The following is a 27,085-nucleotide window of genomic DNA, read 5'->3' as shown; positions in this document are numbered from 1 at the left end:
TATATTCTTAGCATAGAATAATATTTTCAATAAAACAGAATAAATTACAGATACACAGACCAATATGAATGAAAATCTAAACATTATGTTGAGCAGAAGTGAGACCAAAAGTATAGATATTGAATAATTTAATTAACATAAATTTTGGGAATAGGCAAGACCAGTCTTCAGTGATGGAAATAAGAATGATGTGGAGTGGGAGTGACTGGAAGGGGCCCTGAGGACACTTTCTGTTTTAATGGAAGTGTTTTATACTCTGCTTCATGTGGTGGTGGCATGGATTACACATTTTTTAACTCATTGAGGTATACACTTAAAATCTGTGCATTTGACACTATATAAATTGTTCTTCAATATAAATAAAACAAAATCAATGCAGGTAAAAAACTAGAGCTTCGAACACTACTACATCTCATGGTAATTAAATTTTCAGCATTTATGTAGGGTTATATATATTTGAAATATACTGGATGGTAGTTTTATGCTCTAAATACAAGTACTTGAAATTGAGTATTTTTTATCAAGGAAGGACATCTTGGTCAAAACATTGTATAGCAAGTCACTTCAGAAAGCATTTAATGCACTTATCAGTCTTCCCACCTTTACAAGAGGTACAAATAGGTTGATGAAATAAATATGTAATGAAGTACAATGCAGGCAAGGAGGGCAAACTCGGCTCAGGACTTGAGAGCTAATGAGTGCCTCTACATCTGTGATTTCCTTAAATTAGAAATTGATTACAAGAAGAAAGAAAAGAAGTGTAGATTTCCAGTTTCAATGATTAATATTATCCTTAGCTCTGTTTATATGTGAACATATATATGAATATGTATATGAATATATCTCTAGATATCTACATATAGATATGATATATATCTGTATAGATATCTCCCAGAAGATTTTTGGTCAATTAAGGCATAATTCTGGAATCTGGAAGCTGAGCAATGAATAATTTTTATTTTTCATTTAATAAATATTTATTTTGTGACTATTATGCTAATTACTGTCTTAGTTTCTGAGGATACTGGTGGAAGACAGGAAGATTATAAACTCACTAGAAAAATAAAAATAAAAAAGTAAATTAAATTATGTTAAGTGATATGAATAATGTAAAACAGGGGTAATGTAAAACAGGGTAATGCAGGAAGTGACCAAGTGACTGGGTTGGGAATTTCCAGACAACATTAGACAACATGGTCAAGGAAGTCCTCTCTGAGGTCATAATTTTTGAGGTGAAATCTAAATGTTGAGATAGTGAGGAAGGGCATTCCAAGCAGAGGAAATAGCAAACCCAAAAGTTCCTAAGTAAAACAATCTTCAAATATTTCAGAAATGGAAATAAGGTCAACGTGGTGGACTATCATAGGTAAGGAGTTGGATGATACAAATGATGTAGTAGAAAGTAGGATCTTGAAATGTGGTTTGTAGATCCATAAAGGAGTTTGACTTTTAAGCTAAGAAAAAATGGGAAAACATTGGTGTATTGAATAGCAGCAGGGATGAATCTGAGCGGTATTTTTAAAGATCACTCTATGTATTAAGAATGGACTGTAAAAGGGCAAAATGGAATTTATTACAATAATTTTGGTTGTCATTGATGCTTATCTGAGATAAAAGAATACATATGATGAAATCTATAGTTTGCTAAAAAATATCCTAGTTAGCAAAGAGGAAAACTAAGTAATAGATTTAGTAACTGAATATTCTAGAGTTAGTTTTGAGCCAATCTCTAATTCTGTTTTAACTTCTCATTATGTCAACATTGAAAATATTTGAAATCATATGTTCTGTGTGTCTTTCATATTTCCTTTCTTTCTGTCCTACAATATTTTCAAGTAATATTATATAACATATTTATATCTTGGTACATTTATGAAAGTGAAGGTTTAAGAAGATCATGCAAAACGTTTGTAAAAAATTATAAATTGTTTCTAAATTTTTTTTCTGAGTCTAAAAACAAAGGCCTATGGAATGGAAATAAAAGTATCACCTTAATGAATCATCCTCTTAATATGGTAGTCTAATTCCTAATATTTTGTGTTAGCAGGAACTTATGTTCACAATAAATGCTGAATATAATGTATATGTGTGTATACATACACATTAATTTACTCATTATTTCATGATGTGTTTACTTTATTCTCACAAATCCATCTGGTAAGTGACCATGACTAATATTTCTTTTGAGCCCTACTGCACCAATGAATGTGTTAGGCACATGAAAGAAATTCAGAAATGTATATTTAATGAATTTCATATTCTACACATGTAGCTATGTCTGGGAAATTTGTGTTATTTGTCTAAGCCATTTATTCACATGAGTACAAGTTAAACTTTTTTCTTGCTTTTTTCATTCAGAATTTTTTATTTCTTTTCATATTACTGAGTGAAGCAGTAATGACTCAGAATACATTCTATGTTAACCTATGGTTTATGTTCATTGTAAGGCTATTCTGTTTGCACTATTCATTATGAATATCAGACTCTTTTTTTATTTTCAAGTCAATGTTATTCTGAATAATATTGTTCATCAGTATACTTTTCACAGTCATGAATATGCTGCAGTCAGTGGGTAAACATATTTTCTACCGCATGAATGATTATGTAACAGGCTTGGAAATCTGCTGTCTTACTAGAACACAATATCATTAAGCTATACTGGCAATATTTTCATATTATTGGACTGTCACAAAGAGATAATATATGGAATGCACTGAAATATACTTAAATAAATTGGTGAAGCCAATTATTTCAATATTTTGTTATTGGATTAGGACAGAACATGAGAAGTTTATTTTGTGGTGTCTAATTGCTATACTCGTGGTGTTGGATGTTCATGGTATGATTACATTATCAATCTCTATGATCCTCAGTTTATTATTCACCATTGTCTTTAGATATTTTCTTCCTACTCTGGGGCCAGAACCAAAGTCACTGAATTTTATTGTATCTGTACATTAGAAAGAACTACAGTACATAAACTTTAAGCAAAGCAGAAATGGAAAGGTTGACATTTTATCAGATATGTGGCATTATTCTTCTGGAAAAAAAATATGCCCAGCTTTCCAAACAATAAGTATGATTTCAAAATGAAACACTGACAAGGTCTCCAAATCCTAAATGCAGTCTTCAGCATTTTCTGGACTAGAAAATGTTTGTTGATATTGAATGAATTTTACTTAAAGAAACAAATAGGATGGTATTGTTTTAGTTAGCTCTCTTGGTAATAGCTTTATTCTGTATTCTTCCTCAATGTAACAGTAGCCTGCAAGACAAGAAAGTATATCTGTGTGTTCAATCTTTTGATTTCACCTGAAATGAAGTTGCTCTGCCCCTAAATCAATATCTCAGTGTTGAGTTGATTACATGTTTGACGTTCGTAAAGGGATGAAAGAAGGCTGAGATATTACTCTTGTGATAAGTGGGAATGTGCAGAAACAACACAAGTTATAACTACACAGAGCTATTATTTTTTCTTTTCTTGTAAGACTATGCTGTACACAGAACTGTTTTAGGAATCTGACCCCTGCCGTAAACTGTAATTAGTGAAAAATGCCATTGAACTGAGAGGGTCTGGACAGGTCAAAAAGAAGTAACAGCCAAGGCCGTCTTCTCCAAAATACAAATCAATGCACAAAATTAACTACCTTCTTAATTCACTTATAATCCTGGGTGAGCTATTCAGATGATTGTCAACCCTTTCACTGTAAAATAAAACTTATTTTTGTATTATTCTTGTCTATGTTTAGAATGGAGGGTGGTGTTGGGAAGGACAAGGGACAAGATGTACTAGCATTTACATGTATTCACTGGTACTCATTGGCCACTGGGTCATAGAAAATGCTATTTCCTTCTTGAGGCTGGGAAAGTAGAAAATAACAGATCTTATCTGGATGAATTTGATAAAAAGAAATCCTGTGTTCTCTTCTGGTGCAGTGGAATATGATACTTCATGGACTGGGGGACATATAACTAGGTAGTAGAATCGAGAAGGTCACCCAAACTCCTCATTTTTTTTTTCATTCAGCAAGAACATAGCTATATATGAAAAGAGGTTAAACAGGCATTTCCCAGATAGTCATTTACTAGGATATCCTCAAAGTTGCTCCCTCTGGTCTGCCTCTTCTACCCTTCAAAATATGATTGTCAACAAACATGAGGCTGATTTTTCTAAAAGGTTACTATTACAGCTCTTTTGTGGCTTGAGAGCAGGGCATTTAAAATTTACTTCCAACTGTGCATTATTTTTGAAATTTTATAGCTGAGTGATTTTTCAGACCATATTCTACAGAGCTCTTGAGGTAGCACAGGGACATTGTGGGCAAGGGAGAGATCATTTGTTAACCTTAGACCTCTTACCTATATTAACACCAGCTGTTCCACTTTTATCAGCTTTGTGTTTTCTCATATCATTTTGATTGAAGACTATTTACTGATAAAAATGGGAGACTGGGATTGATGTATATACACTAATATGTATAAAATAGATAACTAATAAGAACCTGTTATATAAAAAAATAAATAAAGTAAAATTCAAAAAAAATGTGGCATGATACAAGTCAGGTACAGGGGGATTGTTGAAAAGTAGAAATAATTGAGCCTTCATTTCTTTTCATATTCCTTTTCATACTGAACAAATCCTTATTGAGCACCCATATAGCTTAAGACAGCAGCAAGTCACAGAGGAGGGAAGACATTCTCAGGTTTTTAGTGGAAACAGGGTAAACAGAAAGAGGTGGGGTGGCTGATGTGGTGATCTTGGTAGGGCAGTATGGGATACAAAAGGGGAAACGGAGTCATAAATGCAAAATTACACACAATTAACCTAACATCTGCCCCGACTAGAAAAAAAAGTCAATGACTTCCAGTATATGAAATTGCATCATAGAGCTGTTTGTTTGAGTTTTGAGCTCTTTATTGATTCAGTTGACCCCTTTAATAAGCAAAAACATTTTTGTGAGATCTCAGTAAACTCTATCATTCAATATTGGATTATACATAACGGTCTTAATAAAAGCGTCATCAAAATGTCAAATATGAAATATTTTACTTAAGAGCTTTGACATCCTGTGACGTATGACAAAAGGAAGTCTGGGTAAAATGTTCATAATTAACCATCTACATTAATAATTCGTTTGCATGTAGTTCCAAAATTATGGGTATTAATTTTTCTTTAAACATATTAATGGCTCTTAAGTATAAATCCTTTATTTTTGGGATTATGACAACTTAAAAAGTCATACTGTATATTATACAATGATTTTCTGTGAGTGGAGATTGCTTGCAATTGCATTAGGATTTCCCATTTTTTGAAAAAAAAAAAAAAAAACTAAACTAAATAAATTAGTGAAGTTCCAAGCTGAACATTTTGAACTTAAGATACAACTAATACACTTTCAGTTTATTTTTAAAGGTTCTTTTAGATTAAGAATTCAAAGACATGCTAAATTAAATTAAATCAAATTAAATATGTTCTTATAATACTGATGAAATTAATCATCCTATTTGTTGTTTTAGTAACTCTTCTCCAAAGACTGTCAAATTAAACATAAGTCTATACTTGAAAAATAGAGAATCTAGATATTAAACTACATCATTTAGAACAAAAAATACCAATATTTTAAATATTTTTATATTTTTGACTCAACATATATCACTACTTTAGACCAAATATTAAGTAGTGAAAGGTCACTAAATAGGAGTTCACTTGTCCTGGTTTCTAGTCCCGAAATCTATTCATGACCTAGAGAAGATGACAAACTTTCTAAGCCTCAGATTCTATAAGTTTATTATAAAGAGCCTATTTTCATCCCTTTCAATTCTATAAATGTAAATGCTTCTTGTCTAGATAGCTGCTGAATGCTTTCCCTTTATTTTCACCACATAATCTTTAATAATTATAGAAAACACACTTAACTAAAGATATTTTGTCTTGTGAATATGTTTCAAGCATGTATCCTGCTGGGAATGACTTCAAATTATGCTTTGCTTGTTATGATGCCAAATAACGGTTCAGGGAATTTGAGGAGTTTTGCCTTCGTTCATGAAGGAGTTCATGAAGGGTTATAGAAAGCATCCTTTCACTTTCTTTAGACCAAACTCTGTCTCTTCTGTGGTTGTAAGCAACACAACTTGTATCTCTATATAGACTTAAATAGATCTTTATATCTTAGATACTCATTAGATAGATAATAGATGATAGATAGATAGATGAACAGATATACAGAGATAGATGATTATTATGCATAATCTAATATATACATAGTAATACTTGCCTGAAGTTGAGAAGATGCTCAAAATGCCTGTTTTGATCAACATTCTGCATAATATATCCATGAAAAGACTGTGTTATAATTACAATATGAGCAGCCAATCACTGATATAAATGGTACAGATTTGGCTCCGTAGCCTAGGGAACTTCAGTGGCATGACAGGCAGCAAACCATTCCCAGAGCAATGAGGACCCAGGGAAACTAAAAGAGGCAGATTTACTGGCCTGATCTGGTAATGCTGATAGGTATGTCAGACAAAAATCTAATGTAAATGTTATAAAAGTAAGCCATTTTATACTGTCTCAGCAACATTCCACATTCAAGTGAAGATTAACACTGAAAAAATTGAAAATCAATTAAAATCATTATTGAAACTTCTGAAAGGGTGAGATGGGATGCCATGATACTTACAACCTCTATATGAAAACTCTAGATAGGCACGTCCTCAGTCTTACACAGCACGGCACGGCTTCTGTTCTTGGCATTCAGTCTCTTTTCTCCTTTTCTATTCTTAAACTGTCTTACCCACATTGGTCATTTTCCCTTCTCTTGTGTTTATTTTTATAGCTTTCCCTCTGTCTTTTGAGGTAAATTAGTCTAGACTTTCTAATATGCTTTCTATTCTCCTCTTCACTTATAACTCAATTTAACAAAGTGGTGTGTAAATTCTCACATACTGATAATAGTTTTTGTCTTTTTTACATTAACAAGTACAAGTGTTTGAGATAAAGAGCAGAAACCATATATAAGCAGCTGTCAATATCCTAGAGGTCCAATGGGAAGGAAAGTCAGAAACCTCAAGAATTCTGCTTGACTTCAGATTTTATAGTAGGTTTTATGGTTGTCCTAACCAACAGATCCAAAGCTGATATCTGAAGTGAGTTCCAACCTCAGGCAAAATAGAGACCTGAAAATTGTGTAAAGGTAGAACTGCGGGTTGTCAGCTGGTGATCCCATAGTGGGGAGGGATGGACAGTGAATTCTGATATCAAGACTCTAGAGTGAGGATTCCACTAAACAAATTAAGACCATGATGAGGAAAATATGAAAACAAAAATGCTCTCACATGTACCTACGATTCCCATCTCCTTTTGACACTTAGCCATCGACTTTGGGAAATTGTGTTCTTATACGATTTAAAAATAGTCAGGGCCAGTCTTAAATTTGGTTGATAATTGTTACCATTTTGGTGGCAATGGAGCAAAAAGGGCCTAGCAGTTATTACCATAATTAATAATTAAAAAAAATTTTACTGTCTACTTATTTGGGCATATGTTGATGGTTGAACTGTATGAAATTGTTGATATTCAACCATTTTTTATGTATTTAAAAGGCAAAATTCTATAATTTAAAATAACAGATGTAAATAGGCAATTAACACTCACCAAAACCCCTCATCTCCCCTGCATTGCACTCATATGCATTTTGGAACATATTGACAGAAGAGACAGGTAGATGAGTGTACTTCCATGGGCATACTCCTGAGAGCCTCTCACCTTGATCCTGTATGGCAGCTTGACCATTCCTGGAAGGTTCTGACCTTGGCAGTAGCAGCATGTTCCTGACTACCTGGGCCATATCTACAGTAGTAGATCTGAAACTTAAGAGAAGCCTGCTCTGACTTCAGCTCCTCTGGCCATCCCACTGGATTTATGATTCAACTCACTACATTAAATTGGCTTGTGCTTTCGATACCTGAAGTGGCTTCTATCTTTCTGACAGAACACAGACTGATACACAGAACAATTAAAATCACCCTGTACTGATGTTCTTCTCTTACTTAGGCAATAATCATTTGTGATAGAAAAATTATAAAACATTCCTTTTCCTAGAAGTTTTTAGAAACAGGAGTCAAGCATATTTACAAATAACTAAGATAACAGGTAAATTATTGAGGATGTGCTAGGCACAATTCTAAGTTTTATGCATATGTTACCTTGTATAATGCTTACAACAGTCCATAGCATATTCTCATATCCATTTTAAAAAATAGGAAACTGAGACATGGAGATTTGAGGAACTTGCTCAAGGTTGCACAGCTCATCAATGATGAAGTCGTGACTCAAACTCAAGGGCCTCTGACTCTGGAGCCAGTGCTCTTACTCAATGTGTTAAAGCATCATCTCAAAGACAAGAGGAAACAAAGTGCCATAAGACAGTGGATATAAATGTGATAAGTTCTATTGGGTAGGTGGAAAGAAATGGATCTGAGATAGTAGCTCTAGAGTAGCGATGATATTTGTGTTGGCTTTGTTTGAAGAGACATTTGTCTGGCAGAGATTTGAGGGTGAGAAAAAAACATTTTATGTAATGAATACGTACATTTAAAGATGTGGAGACATAAAAATATATGGAATATTTAGGAACTGTTGAGAGACCAAATGTGACTACAATTCTGGCTCCATGGGATAAGAGGAGAATGACACTGGAGGCTGGGATGGTAAAATGGGTCCCAGCTATGAATTATTTTAAATGTCTTACTCAAAATAAGTTCATTACTTTTTTAAACTTAGATATACCTTTAAGTTAAATCAGTAAAATAATTAAACCATTCTTGTGTGTTCAATTGAGAATGAGGGAAAAATGAGAATGTCACATTCTGGATAAGATATTCAGTGGGATCACCCCAGAATCAGGTGACAAATGGTATGACAGCTATTTCAAGATGGCAGGACAGGCAGACATGTTCATGGTCTTTCTAAGTATCTGAACCAAGTCCTATGACAATTCTTCTGAGTCCTTAGGGACTTTTTGGATAAACACAGTTTGTGTGTAGCGTAAGATGAGAATATGTCAATAATAAGTTTTAAAAGAGGAGAGTTGGCAGGTTGTAAATTCTGTGCAGTGTTTCCCATTAAGAAATGAAGATTTCCTGGATATGGCTGTTGGCACTAAGGGGAACTCACCAAGAATATTTGTGTGGGGTGTTCACGTTCAGAATGTGCTTTTGATCATCTCTCGTGGTGTAGAAAATCATTAGATTCTGTATTTATATATTTAAAGCACTAACACGCATTTCTTTATAGGTTTATTAGACAAATGAGTATCCCTAGACTTGGTAGTTTAGTTGTCCCCTTCACTTTTTTAATGTGAAATGTCTTTTAATTTATAGGTCTCCCCTCTATCCACTTTGTTTCCTTACAACTTATATGATAATTATATATAACCATAATTTCTTGAGGACGTGATATTTTTCTTAAATGTCTTCAGTCCTACATCACCAAGCAAACTTATCTGCAACAAATGTGTAACATATATTGTGCTAATGAAAATAATAGATTTGGTTAAGTGGGATCAGTTATTTGTAGGTAAGAATAAAGTTAATGTAAATTATTTAGAAGCATTAGTCACATGAATTGATGAAGTATTATTAGGGTATACTCACATCAGTCAAATTAATTTTATGCAGTTTTCAGCCATTAGGAAAAGACATCTTCAATTTCTATTCTTAGCTTTAAAATTAGCATGCACCTTTCATATATTTTAGTATAAAAAAGACTCTCTAAATTGTTACAAAAACACAGGTCATAGCGAAATAATGATCTCAAGTATATAAAAAGAAGTAGACATTTTTGTTAAACATTCTTTTTTTTCTGTCTTCTGATGTGATCTGCTACTTACTTAACACAAAACTTAAACACCAACTGAATAAAATTGCCGATAAGCGAAAATATGTAATGGCTAAAAAGGTTAGTTATAATGTCTCAGTTATTTTTCAACCTTTTTAGTTTTAACTAATTATAATCCAATTCCAGGTATTTATTATTTTAGTGAGTTAGAGTCTTTCGGATATCAAAATTTTTATTCTTGAGGAATAAGAATTTAAGGCCATATTCACATTTTTCTGTTAGAGCTCATTTTCATTTAAAATGTGACTTAAATTATCAGTATTAGTTCCTATAGGCTACATAAGGCATAAAATAATGTTATTCCAAATATATTTATCCACATAAGTTATTGAACAATAAACAAAAATATATTTTTGTGGTACATCCAGACAATGGGATATTATTCAGCACTGAAAAGAAATAAGCTAGCAGACCATGAAAAGACATGGAGGAAGCTTAAATATTAATAATATTAATAAGTATTAGTATTAATAACATAATAAGTGAAAGAAGCCAATCTGAAAATGTTACATACTATATAATTCCAACTGTATGACATTCCGGAAAGGCCAGAACTATAGAAAACCAATAGTGGTTTCCAGAGGTTGAGGGGTGGGAGGAGGGATGAATAGGTGTAGCACAGAGAATTTTTAGGGCTGTGAAAGTACCCTGTGTGAGACTGTCATAATGGATATATGTCATTATACATTTATCGAAACCCATGTAATGTACAACACCAGGAGTTAACCCTAAGGTATGCGAAAAAATACTTTATAAAAGGCCTTATTTAATTCTTTAAGGTGATAGAAAAAATGTGTAAGAATTAAAAAGAATACATAAAAATATTCTTGTTCACAGATTATATGATTCCGATGTAGAAAACCCAAAAGAACTAACATATACATTATAAAAATTAGTTAATGCATTTAGCAAAGTCACTGGCTACAAAGTCAGTATGCAAAAGCAATTATGGCTCTATATACCAGCAACAAAAGTTAATAAAAAGAGATATTTGCAATATATAAATTAAAATGGTATCAAGTACCTCAAATACATAGGATGAATCTAACAAAAGAGATGCAAGACCTCTACAAACGAATCTATAAATATAATCAATAGAAAAAAATGAAAGAATACAGTATAGTTATGATTTGAGGACCTGATATTGTAAAGATGTACATTTTTCTCAAACTATTTTCTACATTAATTACCATCTTAATCAGATTCCAGCAAGATTTTAGGCAGGATGTGCACGTGTGTGTGTGTTTGTGTGTGTGTTTGTGTATGCATAATGCCAAGGGCCACACATAGCCTAGCTGATCTTGAAAAAGAGCAGAGTGGAAAGACTTATTTTTATGGATATCGGGAGTTATTTTAGACTTCTTCTGCCTGTGGTCTTATCTCAAAATGGCACCTCACTGAGGCATTCACATAGAAAATGTGTTGCTTTGTGTAACTCAAATTTGCATTAGTGACAGAACTTTGATGCTCTGGCCTACTAGAGGATTTAACTACTTTTGTAGAAGATTATTACCATTCAAATAATTCTCTAAAATGTAACTTTGTAGTTTCCCATAAGAAATCAAATAAATTTGAACCAATTTCGAAATTATCTTCACCTTAATTTTTATTGGCTTTATAAATAAATACAAATTTAATATACCTAGCATTTTGTTTTTAATACAGAGATTAAAACAGTGTGGTATTGGCATAGAGATGGAAAAATCGACTAATAGAACAGAGACATACATACATGGACTGTCGATTTCCAACAAAAATGTACTACAGCAAAGAAAGAAAATAACCTTTTCAGTAAAATAATGTTGCATTTGTTGAATTTATCTATTTAGAAATATCTTGACTCCTACCTCATCCTCTATTAACATGGAGATTTCTAGTTATAAAATGATAACTAAGAAAATATAATGCTAAATCATATACTGGGCAAAAATATTATTAATATGACAAAGTACAAGTCTTCAGAATATTTAAAAGACTCCTATGAATCAATAAGAAAGGTGAAGAAATAAACAATCACCCTACCAACCAAACAAATCACCAACCCAATAATAAAATGGACAAGAGATATAAACATGCATTTGCCAAGGAAAATATCAAAATGGCCAACTTATATGAAATGATTCTCAAGTCAGGGAAATGAAAATTAAACACTTTGAGTTACCACAAAACAATGACAACAATGGTTCAGATTAAAAAGATGGACAATATCAATTGTTGGCAGAAATGTGCAGCAATATCCCCTCTAAACTATTCCTGGTGGGAACATAAATTGGAAAACTACTTGGGAAAATAATCTGGTACCTACTAATATTGGACATTTCATACTATTTGATGTAGCAATTAGACTCCATAGTTAATACCAAACAAAATTTTGTACACATGTCCAACACAACACATTTGGAAAAATATGAATAGAATTATTTCTAAGAGCCCCAGACTGGCAGCAAGAGTTGAACAGATGAATTTTGGTTGTTTTATAAAATGAATACTATACAGTAATAAAAATGAATTACCTCTATCCATAACAGAATGAATGAAATGCTAAATATAATTTTGAACCAAAGGAAACTGGCCACAAACAAATCAATTGCAAAACTTCATTTATATAGTTTTAAAACGGGAAAAACTAATATGACATTTGAAATCAGAATAGGAGTAATCTTTTGGGAGTATGGTAGGGTAGTCATTAGGAGGGGGCAGAAGGTGTTTTTGGCCTCTTTCTCGCCTGTTTTTTCTTCTTTTACCTTTATTGGGTTGTACAATTCATCAAGGTATTCGATTTTCAATTGTGAACTTCTTTGTGGGCATGATATTTTGCAATAAAAATTTATTCAGACTATTTTCATCATTAAATGCATTTGAGAATTACTTTTGAGAAATGTGTCAAAATTTAATATGTTTCAGAATTTTTGTAAGCCTTTAATATAGTAATTTGTATTTTCTCTCTAAAAATGTAGCATATTATGTACCATTTCTCAAGTTGCTTCTAGAAACTGCATATTTGGAAATACTCATTTATGTGCAAAATTATTTGGCATGCCTTATCGACCTCTTTATGATCTCATTCTTACTAATTTTCTCAATCTCTGTTTTCTCTATTTCTGGGTTATTCCCCATATGTAAACCACATTTGATTACATGTGTTCTTCAAATAAACTCAGTTATCTCTTTCCTCCATACCTTAAGATACAAATGATTCTTCTGTCTGAAATATCTTTCTATCAATAACATAATTAAGCCCTAGGTGATTTCAAGACTCAAATTGTTGTCATCTCCTTCAGAAAGACTATCATAATTCACTTAGTCTGTCTTAAAAGTTCTTTTTTGCTTCTTATAGTAACATGACCTCACTCTCTCACAGCACTTATGACATTGAGTTGAAAATTAGAATATGAGCGTCATGAAAATATCTAATTCATCTTTGTATCTGAAACATTTATCACAGTTTGTACACAATAAATGTGAAATGAGTGAATTTATTACATTTTAGAAATTAAAGAAATTTTAACTTCTCTCCTCATTTGTAAAGTGGGGAAACAGAGGTCTGTCCTAGGTGTTGTGACTTTTCCATTAGGCAATCATATAACTAGAGAGACTCAGTATCAAAATTCAGATATGCAGGACCCAACCCATTGCATGTTCATCTTCATCATTTTTGTAGAAAGCAATACAGAACATTTGATCATATTGAGACATTCACTTCATTTCAACCTTGATGCAGCTTTTCGTTGGCAATGGTAGAAAATATCTCCAGCTGCAGATTTCCCCACAGATAAGGAATTACACATTTTCTATGTGTCTGTGTTTTTGTCTGAATTGCTTGATCAGCGCATGAATATGAAATATGCTTAGATATAAAGAAGCACACCAATGAGAGATGAGATGGCTGTTTTTTTCCTGCTCTGTATTTGGTATGCCCTCAGGGTTATTATGAAGATTAACTGCTTTAATACATGTGAGCTTAGAACTGTGTCTGACACATAATAAAGTTTAAGTAAATGTTAACTATTATTTTTTGTATGGTATAGCTAGAGGATTATCTTTTTGCTATTATGGAAACGACTTTAAAGAAGGATAAAAGCACTTGGCATATATTTGTGTGTGCAAGTGGATGCTATATTGAAATGAACAAGAATTAGATAATAAATTTTGCTTCAGTGCTAAAATGATCTCAGTGAGAAATGAACAATGAACCTTAAATTAATATGAATCTCTTCTTATTGTCATTGTGATCATGTATACAGGAGTTTATGTGTGCCTGGCAAACTGGAATGGATACGACTTATTCCACAATGCCTCTCCCATCTCCTCTTATGTTCCCTACCATGGTTGTGATGAACTTTGTTACAAAGCTCAGGTGCCATTGATTGCTGGTAAATATGAGTGAGAATAATAAATCATAGAGTTCTAAGGTTGAAATGGCTCTATTTTAAGATGAAAGATTAAAAGGGACCAATATCTCTGAAAACTTTGAAATATGCGGCTTTTATCATAGCCTTGGGGTCATCCTAAAGAGTGCAAATTAGTTGGGAAGTATTATATGCAAGCAAACAATTTTCTCCAAAAAACAGGGAGTCTGATATTATCTACATCAAAGAACTCTTAAAAGGGGCCTTTCTATTCTTTTGTAAATGATCTGTAGACCCTTTTAGCACAGCATACATTAAGAATCTTTAATTCAAAAAATATTGGTTATGAATTATATAAACCATTGCACCACAAGTCCTATTTATGCATAATATTGTGGTTTCATCTCCAAAAAAGTACTGGTTAATTTTCACTCAGCTTCCAATTTGCAGTAAAATGATATTTACTCTACCAAATAAAATAAATAAAATGAGTAAGTTTAATGCCACGTGGATTCGTATTACTGACTGGATAAAATTTGTTTTTATTAAAAGTGCTCCCAAACGACCAATATTCATTAGTACTCTCCTAGGACAAAAGATTATGTTTTGGACAATCTATTTCTTTTACACCACATGCTACAATTAATTATCAATATATTTTGTCCAGTGGTTAATTTTCATTTCTGTTACTGATAGAATTAATTGTAGGATTTTATGATTCAATTTTAGAGATGGAAGGCATACTGTAACTTCACTCATTGCTAAATGTTATTTTATAATATAGGCGTATTGGTTTTCTAGGGCTTCTGAAACAAAGTACCACAAACTAGTTGGCTTAAAATGATAGAAGTTTACTATCTCACAGTTCTAGAGGCTAGAAGTTCTGGTATCCATAGGGCAGAGCCATGCTCCCTCTGGGTAGAACTGTCCTTGCCTCTTTCTGGTTTCTGGTGGTCATGGGCAATCCTTAGCATTACTTGGTTTACAGCTGTCCCTCTGTCTTCACTTTTCCTAGTTTCTGGCGGTCATGGGCAATCCTTAGCATTACTTGGTTTACAGCTGTCCCTCTGTCTTCACAGGGCCTTCTCCCTGTGTGTCTTCACTTGGCTGCTCTCTGTGTATGTCTGTCTCTATATCCAAATGTCCCCACCCTTTTTAAAAAAAAATTGAGGTATAATTGACATACAACATTATATTAATTTCAGGTGTACAACATAATGATTTGATATTTGTACATATTTCAAAAGGATCACCACAAAAAGTCTAGTTAACATCCTTCACCATACATAGTTACAGAATTTGTACATTATAACCCCATGACTTACTTATTTTATTTAAAAAATTCCCCTTTTTATAAGGACGCCAGTTACATTGGATTAGGGTCCACTATATTATCCTTATTTTAAGTTGATTAGCTCTGTCTGTAAAGACCCGATTTCCAAATAAGGTAGCAATTTGTGGTACTGGGAGGTTAGGACTTCAATGTATCCTTTTGCGTGGACACAATTCCACCCATAACAACAAGCATTAATGTCATTTGAAGATGTAGACATTGATCCAATTGTTTCCACTTAAAAGAAATTGGGGGTGGGAAACATTTTTATAGTATGTCAAATACAGTGCAAGTTCTTCTTGACTCAATTTGAACAGTAACAAATTTCAAAATTTAAGAAAGATTTCAAATTCTTTCATGCACTTTCTTCTCTTTGTTAAAAAGGAAAGCAAAATCTTTTTTAACCCATTAGTATATCATTCCTATCAAATAATTAAATTTACAAAAGACTATCCAAAGTTTGGTTGAACTTTAGTTTTTTTGATATAACTTTAATGTAAGTGTTTTATTCTTCGTGATTTGTGTTTTCATTCAGTTGTTTTTATTGCAAAGCTGTTGGTCAATTTGTAATATAATCCATCTTACTCTGTTGACTCAAATTTACACATATTTCTTTTGAAAGCCATTTGGTACACAGGCATATATTCACAAGCTTTACCGTAGAAAATGAGTTTTAGAAGGTATTGAATTAAGTTTTCCAAACAATAGCTCTGTTGAAGTTTCTCAATAGCATTAAATAAAAAAGCAGTTTTATTGCTTTGTTGATGTTGCCTACAAAATGAGTTAACTCCATTCTATTCCATGGACAGATGGAATCACTACCACTAAAGGAACCATCTTGTAAAAGCATGCTGTTACTGAAGTACGGTTGAGTTGGAGAGGATCAGATGAGGACAACTTTATTATATTTAAAAGAAAATATCTATTATACAATTCTATAGCTTCTTGAGGTTATCTTTATTGAAACTTATCAGTTTCTCTGAATATGACTGATCAGTGAGTTTCTGAGAAAGCCTACCAGTTTCTAGTTGACAGTAAACTCAATAGAAATAGAAAATATAATTTTGTTGGCTAAAACTTTCCCAGTAAGCTAATTTAGTTTAATTAATTAATTTAATTTCCAAAGAAACTAATTTAGTTTCTAGAATTTTCACTGATTAGTACTCATCTGCAATATCTTTTTAGTGAACTATTATATAAGAAATACATTGACAAGCAAGGTTATATAATATTTAAGAGAGGTAATCTATGATACAAAAAATGGAATATCCTACAATATAAGGAATGTTGGAGAAATAATTGAGCATGATATGTCCAGAAATATGTATTTGGGTTATCCCAGAGTTGACTACAACGTTAAAAGAAACCCAAATTCCAGGTACACCTGAAAGAAATATAGAGACAGAAAATATTGTTTCCAATACTTTATGTATACTGCATCATTTAGGTATCACAAAAACTTATAATACAGACATAATTACCTTTCTAGCTTTATAGATATAGAAAACTGAAAGTTAGGCTATCATATCACTTAAGTGGCATATATGACTATCATTTAAGGGCAGAATATTGGTGCAAACTCAGCTCTATTTTCAATCAAAAAATTTAGGGAATTCAATTATTTCTGTCCTCCAATTTAAAGAAAACTGTATGCAAAAACTTGAGAATCTTGGATAAAAAGCATAATTGTATTTTCCTAGAGAGATGGACCGCAAGATTCTGAAATGGGTCTGTGAACCAAAAAAGGCCTTTGGGTAATAAATTTCTTAGGCATTAATGAGGAATCTCAATTGAAACAAACAAACAAATGTTTCTAAATTTATGCAGAAGAGGTTTTCAAATTCTTGTAGACTCATGGTTCTACTGAGAGGCTGATTTAGTGGTTTTCTTTGAATTTCACTTTGGATAGTTATTTTTAACTCAAAAGCTGAAATAACACAAAATTGACACACAAATGTGTTGCATACCAAATTTTAATAATTTGCATCAATCAACACATTAATGTGTGCTGATTAATAAAATTTCTTAAGTCATCACGCATTGAAAATTATTCTAAGATTGCAACGCAAGACATCATCACAACTTACATGTCTGAGTCCGGTTTTATGACTATTATACCACCACACTCTCGGAAAAAGAAAGTCTCTTTTAATAAGTTACCTGGTGAGGTGAAAGCTCATAGAACCAAAACTGCTGCACACAGTCTCAAAATATGGCTAATAAGAACAGTTCATTAGATTGATGAGTTGTGATATTATCTAGAGTATCAGACTGCTCTCTTTTGATGAGGTGGGAGAGATGGTGTCCCAGCTGCTTGGAGGGGAGGAGGAAATATGGAATACACAATGTTATGTGTTGAATTTCTAGGTTGAAAATTTCTAGGTTGAAATCCACAAAATTTCTAAGTTGAAATCCAACCCCTACCACCTCAGAATATGACCCGATTTGGAGACAGTGTCTTTACAGATATAATCAAGTTAAGATGATATCATTAGGGCAGTTCCCTAATCCAGTATTAATGATGTCCACAGACAAAGGGGAAATTTGGAGATAGTCATGCACACAGGAAAGATGTCATATGAATATCAAGGCAGAGATCAGGGTGATGCATCTACAAGCCAAGGAACACTTAAGATTGCTAGCAAATCACCAGAAACTAGGAGAGAGTAATGGAACAGATTCTCCCTCAAGACAGCAAAAGGAACTTACCCTGCCTATGCCTTGGTCTTAGACTTGCAGCCTCCAGAGCTAGAGACAATACACTTCTGTTGTGCAAGCCACCAAGCTTGCCATATTTTGTTACAACAGCTCTAGTCAACCAACCAACAAAACTTTTTACACAGTTTTTCAATCAGACCACTTTCGAGCCTCAACCATATCCTTACATTCAGTGGTAACTGGTGTTGCCAATTTCTTAGTATTTTGAAGGTTTTATGTTTCAAACTGAGTTATCTGATTTCTCCAGTATTGACAGTGCTTTCATAGGTCTGTTAAATCAGTTATAATTTGTCTTTTTACTTGATATTCTCTACTTTCAAATTTTGTACTTATCATCTCCCCAATTGTTGAAGCCTTTAGAAAATTTTCTTTCTGACCATTTTATTGGGTTTGTGGAAGGCAAGGACATAAATTCAAAAGTTCTGGCACACCTTCAACTGAAAGTTCCATTAATTGACTTAGAAAATGAAACCATTATAATTTGATCATGCAAAATAAACATATCCAATAAAATATTTACTTTATATTTATATTTTTATTGAAAAGAAGGTCCCTCTGCCAATTTTTTTTTTTAAACTACTAAGTTGTGGATTCTGTGCAAAAACTTGTTTGAATCTAATGACGTGGAAAATTATCCTAGTGCTCAGTTGCACCCTTAATTATAACACACATTTATTTTTCTTTTATAACATTTTAATATACATTCATGAGTCAAGGGAATCAAATGTGTAGATTTCTCAAAGATTACAGTGTCTAAAGTCTTAGCCCACAATCTTCAGCTGTTAACATTAACCTCTACCATTCATTACAATTGCCAAAATTAAATCAGAAATGGAAACAGAATGAACTTGAAATTAACAAGCAGAATACAGAAAAAACATATTTTTTTTACAAGTTCTAATGGCTTTGCACTGATAGAACTTAATATATTGGCTGACAGGTTAGACACTTGTATATGAGGGTCTTATCTGTAAAATAAAGTAAATAATGAAAGCATCATTCATTCATTCACTCATCAATCTTTAGTGATGGACAAACTAAACTTATGGCATTTAATGAGATGTCCCACTAATGTTCAACTGCCCTCACTTGTTAAATGGCTGAGTGGGATTAAAGTTCATATGCTGTAGTTGTTGAATAATTTTCCCCTTCTATTCAACTTTTTTACCTACATATTGACCTAGTTACACTATCATAGTATAAAAAAGTATACTAGAAACAAAGATACTAGAATAGGCAATCTTCAACATGTGCTTACTTTTCAAATGTGTTGCAAACTCTCATAATAGGATTCTTTCACTGCCGAGTTGCCAGATAGTCCTCCAGACCCATGTGGGGGAGGCTCTTTGTCCCTTCCATTTCTTGAGGTATATTTGATAGAGCTAAGGATCCAATAAAACTGTGACTCTCTCTTGAATGATTCTCTGTGTTGTATTAGCTCTTATAATTTCTGGGCATCATGCCTTTAAAGTCAACTAATTGTTTTTCTTTAAATATCTGAAAAATGCAGTGTTTGTATCAATCTTGGTTCAGCCTAGGGTAAACCAAAATATTGTTTTCAAAAGATGTTTCCATTCTGATTTTTCTCTGTGGATATCAAATTGGATGCAGACTCCATGTTCCTGCTTTGCCCCATGTATGTCTTTGGTCAAATCCTTAAATGGTTGCTGAGCTTGTAATAAGCATAGTTGTAATGATCCTATTCCAAAATAATTATGCATAATTAGATCATAACAAGGGCTAAGTATTGGCATAGGAAAATTACTCAATGGCAGGAGAAACTTCATGCTAAAGCCAACCCTTTATTAGTTCTCTTTGTTTATAGAATACGGCCACCGTGGCTTTTACCTTAACCCCTGTAGAGGTTGCTTAAAACTTATGAACTCAGAGCTGCAATGTAAGCTACTTATCCATGTTTCATGCATGTATATATCTATTGATCCATCCATTTATCTATCAATCTATTATCTATCCACTTTTTTTCTGAGATATCATAACTTCCGGAAGTAAACCAAAGCTATTATCAATGCATGTTTTACAAGTTTTATGAAGATGTCTACAATCTGTGATTTATTTTAAAGATGTTAGAATTGTATCTTTAAAGATGTTAGAATTGTATCTAGAAGTTAGAATTGTATCTTTGAATCTTGTCTTCTTAGGTATTATGAAGTTGATAGTTGATATTTATGGGTTTGAAAAAAATGGAATAAAATAATTATCTAACTCTCATCCCTACTTATGCTAAAATACCAGTGTTGACATCTCTATATGGCCTTTTCTGAAGTGTTTAGAATTTTATTTTCTCAGGAACCTCTTTTTTAGGTCATTTTTTGTTTCTGCTACACAAAGTTGAGCCCTTTATTTTATTTACAACCATTATACCCAGTAGAACTCTGTTTTGCAGTTACTCATTTGAATAATGATTACTGGTTTGTTTATAAAAACCCCAAACTGGATCATGAGCTACTGGCAGACAATGACAGAGTTAATGATCTATTAACTCTAGTACCTGGAATAGTGGTACAGATGGAATAGACATTAAATCAATGTTTGTTGAATATTGTTTCTGCCTGTGTGATTAGTCTATCTGGTTTAACTGTAAGACAAAAATAATAAAAAAATCCAAATCTTTTCTACTTGGTTTTTTAAATAAAACATTGGCTGGTTAGTGTTCATGTTTTCATGAAATGATAAAGAAAGACAATGCAATTCCTTGAAACTTCTTAATGCAAAGGTATAATTTGAAGGTAGAAAAATTCATCATATAATTAAAACAATGCCATGTAGATCTCGTTCAGCATGAACCAAAATATAACATTTTGCAAATATCTTCTCAGTAATTGATATCTATTCATAAGGGTGTTATTTGTACTTCTACAATTATCTGAAGTTCATTAATATCTATCTCAGTTCATGCATTCTATTGTGTGAAGATATCTTCATCACTCAGAAAACCGAATTCACATTTATTAAAATATAAATTTTTCTATATGTAATATTTATTAGCTTTCTATTATTATTTAAAGTGTCAAATTTTCTAAAATTTACATTTTACCATATAAAAATAAAGAATACAAATTAAATAAGAACTTATTAAAGATAAAAATGTGTGGAAACTATTTCCTCATTCTGAATCTAGATAAAATTAAGTAACCTTTCAATTTTTATTAATTTTCTAATCATGTTTCTCCTGTTTTTGCATATTAACATATCTTGTATGTCTTATGATGTCTTATTAAATGACATATTTTATAATGCATTCAAATGGGTGTGTGCATGGACATATTGAATTTATTTGCTCCTTTCTTCATTTGACACATTCTAATTTACCACAGCTTTTATGTGAAAATATAAATAAGCAAAAACATACATAGCTGTTATTCCAGTTATTCCACTAAACCACCTCTAACATTGCCAATATTAGCTTTTTAAAAATCTATGCATGCAAAAGCTAGAAGAACTACAATCCTGCAGCCTGTGGAACAAAAACCACATTCACAGAAAGACAGACAAGATGAAAAGGCAGAGGGCTATGTACCAGATGAAGGAACAAGATAAAACCCCAGAAAAACAACTAAATGAAGTGGAGATAGGCAACCTTCCAGAAAAAGAATTCAGAATAATGATAGTGAAGATGATCCAGGACCTCAGAAAAAGAATGGAGGCAAAGATCTAGAAGATGCAAGAAATGTTTAACAAAGACCTAGAAGAATTAAAGAACAAACACAGATGAACAAAACAATAACTGAAATGAAAACTACACTAGAAGGAATCAATAGCAGAATAACTGAGGCAGAAGAATGGATAAGTGATCTGGAAGACAGAATGATGGAATTCACTGCTGCGGAAAAGATTAAAGAAAAAAGAATGAAAAGAAATGAAGACAGCCTAAGAGACTTCTGGGACAACATTAAACGCAACAACATTCACATTATAGGGGTCCCAGAAGGAGAAGAGAGAGAGAAAGGACCAGAGAAAATATTTGAAGAGATTATAGTCAAAAACTTCCCTAACATGGGAAAGGAAATAGCCACCCAAGTCCAGGAAGCTCAGCAAGTCCCATACAGGATAAACCCAAGGAGAAACATGCTGAGACACATAGTCATCAAATTAGAAAAAATTAAAGACAAAGAAAAATTATTGAAAGCAGCAAGGGAAAAATGACAAATAACATACAAGGGAACTCCCATAAGGGTAACAGCTGATTTCTCAGCAGAAACTCTACAAGCCAGAAGGGAGTGGCATGATATACTTAAAGTGATGAAAGGGAAGAACCTACAACCAAGATTACTCTACCTGGCAAAGATCTCATTCAGATTCGATGGAGAAATCCAAAGCTTTACAGACAAGCAAAAGCTAAGAGAATTCAGCACCACCAAACCAGCTCTACAACAAATGCTAAAGGAACTTCTCTAAGTGGGAAACACAAGAGAAGAAAAGGACCTACAAAAACAAACACAAAACAATTAAGAAAATGGTCATAAGAACATACATATCAATAATTACGTTAAACGTGAATGGATTAAATGCTCCAACCAAAAGACACAGGCTCGCTGAATGGATACAAAAACAAGACCCATATATATGCTGTCTACAAGGGACCCACTTCAGACCTAGGGACACATGAAGACTGAAAGTGGGGGGATGGAAAATGATATTCCATGCAAATGGAAATCAAAAGAAAGCTGAAGTGGCAATACTCATATCAGATAAAATAGACTTTAAAATAAAGAATTTTACAAGAGATAAGGAAGGGCACTACATAATGATCAAGGGATCAATTCAAGAAGAAGATATAACAATTATAAATATATATGCACCTACCATAGGAGCACCTCAGTACATAAGGAAACTGCTAACAGCTACAAAAGAGGAAATCGACAGTAACACAATAATAGTGGGGGACTTTAACACCTCACTTACACCAATGGACAGATCATCCAAAATGAGAATAGATAAGGAAACAGAATATTTAAATGACACAATAGACCAGATAGATTTAATTGATATTTATAGGACATTCCATCCAAAAACAGCAGATTACACTTTCTTCTCAAGTGCGCATGGAACATTCTCCAGGATAGATCACATCTTGGGTCACAAATCAAGCCTCAGTAAATTTAAGAAAATTGAAATCATATCAAGCATCTTTTCTGACCACAACTCTATGAGATTAGAAATGAATTACAGGGAAAAAAACGTAAAAAACATGAACACATGGATGCTAAACAATACGTTACTAAATAACCAAGAGATCACTGAGAAATAAAAGAGGAAATCAAAAAATACCTAGAGATAAATGACAATGGAAACACGATGATCCAAAACCTATGGGATGCAACAAACGCAGTTCTAAGAGGGAAGTTTATAGCTATACAAGCCTACCTCAAGAAACAAGAAAAATCTCAAATAAACAACCTAACCTTACACCTAAAGCAATTAGAGAAAGAAGAACAAACAAAACCCAAAGTTAGCAGAAGGAAAGAAATCATAAAGATCACAGCAGAAATAAATGAAATAGAAAGAAAGAAAACAATAGCAAAAGTCTATAAAACTAAAAGCTGGTTCTTTGAGAAGATAAACAAAATTGCTAAACCATTAGCCAGACTCATCAAGAAAAAGAGGGAGAGTACTCAAGTCAATAAAATTAGAAATGAAAAAGGAGAAGTTACAACAGACACAGCAGAAATACAAAGAATCCTAAGAGACTACTACGAGCGACTCTATGCCAATAAAATGGACAACCTGGAAGAAATGGACAAATTCTTAGAAAGGTATAACCTTCCAAGACTGAAGCAGGAAGAAATAGAAAATATGAACAGACAAATCACAAGTAATGAAATTGAAACTGTGATTAAAAGTTGTCCAACAAACAAAAATCCAGGACCAGATGGCTTCACAGGTGAATTCTATCAAACATTTAGAGAAGAGTTAACACCCATCCTGCTCAAACTCTTCCAAAAAATTGTGGAGGAAGGAACACTCCCAAACTCATTCTATGAGGCCACCATCACCCTGATACCAAAACCAGACAAACATACTACAAAAAAAGAAAATTACAGACCGATATCACTGATGAATATAGATGCAAAAATACTAGCAAACAGAATACAACAACACATTAAAAGGATCATACACCATGATCAAGTGGGATTTATCCCAGGGATGCAAGGATTCTTCAATATATGCAAATCAATCAATGTGATACACCATATTAACAAATTGAAGAAGAAAAACCATATGATCGTCTCAGTAGATACAGAAAAAGCTTTTGACAAAATTCAACACCCATTTATGATAAAAACTCTCCAGAAAGTGGGCATAGAGGGAACTTACCTCAACAAAATAAAGGCCATATATGACAAACCCACAGCAAACATCATTCTCAATGGTGAAAAACTGAAAGCATTTCCTCTAAGATCAGGAACAAGACAAGGATGTCCACTCTCACCACTATTATTCAACATAGTTTTGGAAGTCCTAGCACGACAATCAGAGAAGAAAAAGAAATAAAAGGAATACAAATTGGAAAAGCAGAAGTAAAACAGTCACTGTTTGCAGATGACATGATACTATACACAGAGAATCCTAAAGATGCCACCAGAAAACTACTAGAGCTAATCAATGAATTTGGTAAAGTTGCAGGATACAAAATTAATGCACAGAAATCTCTTGCATTCCTATACACTAACAATGAAAGATCAGAAAGAGAAATTAAGAAAACAATCCCATTCACCATTGCAACAAAAAGAATAAAATACCTAGGAATAAACCTACCTAGGGAGACAAAAGACCTGTATGCAGAAAACTATAAGACACTGATGAAAGAAATTAAAGATGATACAAACAGATGGACAGATACACCATGTTCTTGGATTGGAAGAATCAATATTGTGAAAATGTCTATACTACCCAAAGCAATCTACAGATTCAATGCAATCCCTATCAAATTACCAATGGCATTTTTTATGGAACTAGAACAAAAAATCTTAAAATTTGTATGGAGACACAAAAGACCCCGAATAGCCAAAGCAGTCATGAGGGAAAAAAAACAGAGCTGGAGGAATCAGACTCCCTGACTTCACACTATACTACAAAGCTACAGTAATCAAGAGAATATGGTACTGGCACAAAAACAGAAGCATAGATCAATGGAACAAAATAGAAAGCCCAGAGATAAAACCATGCACCTATGGTCAACTAATCTATGACAAAGGAGGCAAGGATATGCAATGGAGAAAAGACAGTCTCTTCAATAAGTGGTGCTGGGAAAACTGGACAGCTACATGTAAACGAATGAAATTAGAACACTCCCTAACACCATACACAAAAATAAACTGAAAATGGATTAGAGACCTAAATGTAAGACCGGATACTTTGTTTTCTTAGAGGAAAACAAAGGAAGAACACTGTTTGACACAAATCACAGAAAGATCTTTTTTGATCCACCTCTTAGAGTAATGGAAATAAGAACAAAAATAAACAAATGGGACCTAATGAAACTAAAAGCTTTTGCACAGCAAAGGAAACCATAAACAAGACAAAAAGACAACCCTCAGAATGGGAGAAAATATTTGCAAACGAATCAATGGACAAAGGATTAATCTCCAAAATATATAAACAGCTCATGCAGCTCAATATTAAAGAAGCAAACAACCCAATCCAAAAATGGGCAGAAGACCTAAATAGACATTTCTCCAAAGAAGACCTACAGTTGGCCAAGAAGCAAATGAAAAGCTGCTCAACAACACTATTAGAGAAATGCAAATCAAAACTACAATGAGGTATCACCTCATACCAGTTAGAATGGCCATCATCAGAAAATCTACACGGGGCTTCCCTGGTGGTGCAGTGGTTAAGAATCTGCCTGCCAATGCAGGGGACACAGGTCCGAGCCCTGGTCTGGGAAGATCCCACATGCCACGGAGCAACTAAGCCCGTGAGCCACAACTACTGAGCCTGCGCGTCTGGAGCCTGTGCTCCACAACGGAAGAGGCCGCGACAGTGAGAGGCCCACGCACCGCGATGAAGAGTGGCCCCCGCTCGCCACAGCTGGAGAAAGCCCTTGCACAGAAACGAAGACCCAACACAGCCAAAAATAAATAAATAAATTTATAAAAAAAAAAAAAGAAAATCTACAAACAACAAATGCTGGAGAGGGTGTGGAGAAAAGGGAACCCTCTTGCACTGTTGGTGGGAATGTAAATTGATACAGCCACTATGGAGAACAGTATGGATGTTCTGTAAAAAAGTAAACATAGAGTTACCGTATGACCCAGCAATCCCACTACTGGTCATATATCCAAAGAAAACCATAATTCAAAAAGACGCATGCACCCCAATATTCATTACAGCACTATTTACAATAGCCAGGTCATGGAGGCAACCTAAATGCCCATCGATAGACGAATGGATAAAGAAGTTGTCGTACACGTATACAATGGAATATTACTCAGCCATAAAAAGGAACGAAATTGGGTCATTTGTTGAGACGTGGATGGATCTAGAGACTGTCATACAGAGTGAAGTAAGTCAGAAAGAGAAAAACAAATATCGTATATTAACGCATGTATGTGGAACCTAGAAAAATGGTACAGATGAACCGGGTTGCAGGGCAGAAGTTGAGACACAGATGTAGAGAACAAATGTATGGACACCAAGGAGGGAAAGCTGTGGGGGGGTGGGGATGGTGGTGTGATGAATTTGGCGATTGGGATTGGCATGTATACACTGATGTGTATAAAATTGATGACTAGTAAGAACCTGCTGTATAAATAAATAAAA

This window comes from Balaenoptera musculus, chromosome 12, assembly GCF_009873245.2.
Source record: "Balaenoptera musculus isolate JJ_BM4_2016_0621 chromosome 12, mBalMus1.pri.v3, whole genome shotgun sequence".
NCBI lineage: Eukaryota > Metazoa > Chordata > Mammalia > Artiodactyla > Balaenopteridae > Balaenoptera > Balaenoptera musculus.
The sequence above is the reverse complement of the archived record's forward strand: the minus strand, read 5'-3'. Positions refer to the sequence as shown.